Below are 323 nucleotides of genomic sequence, written 5' to 3'. Positions count from 1 at the left end.
GCACGGAATGGCTGGCTCGGTTGTCAGGCGAGCGCTCGGTTGTCAGGCGATCAACCATGCGTCGTGTATCAGGAATCCAAGAGATATCCACCCAATCTAAGGTAGAACGAAGGTGGTTGTCAGGCACACGTTCATAGGTGAGAATGATGATGAGTGTCATGGATCATCACATTCATCAAGTTGAAGAACAAGTGACATCTTAGAACAAGAACAAGCGGAATTGAAGAGAAGAACAATAGTAATTGCATTAATACTCGAGGTACAGCAGAGCTCCACACCTTAATCTATGGTGTGTAGAAACTCCACCGTTGAAAATACATAAG

The sequence above is a fragment of the Arachis duranensis genome, chromosome 1 (assembly GCF_000817695.3).
Source record: "Arachis duranensis cultivar V14167 chromosome 1, aradu.V14167.gnm2.J7QH, whole genome shotgun sequence".
NCBI classification, from domain to species: domain Eukaryota; kingdom Viridiplantae; phylum Streptophyta; class Magnoliopsida; order Fabales; family Fabaceae; genus Arachis; species Arachis duranensis.
Note: the sequence above shows the minus strand (reverse complement) of the source record.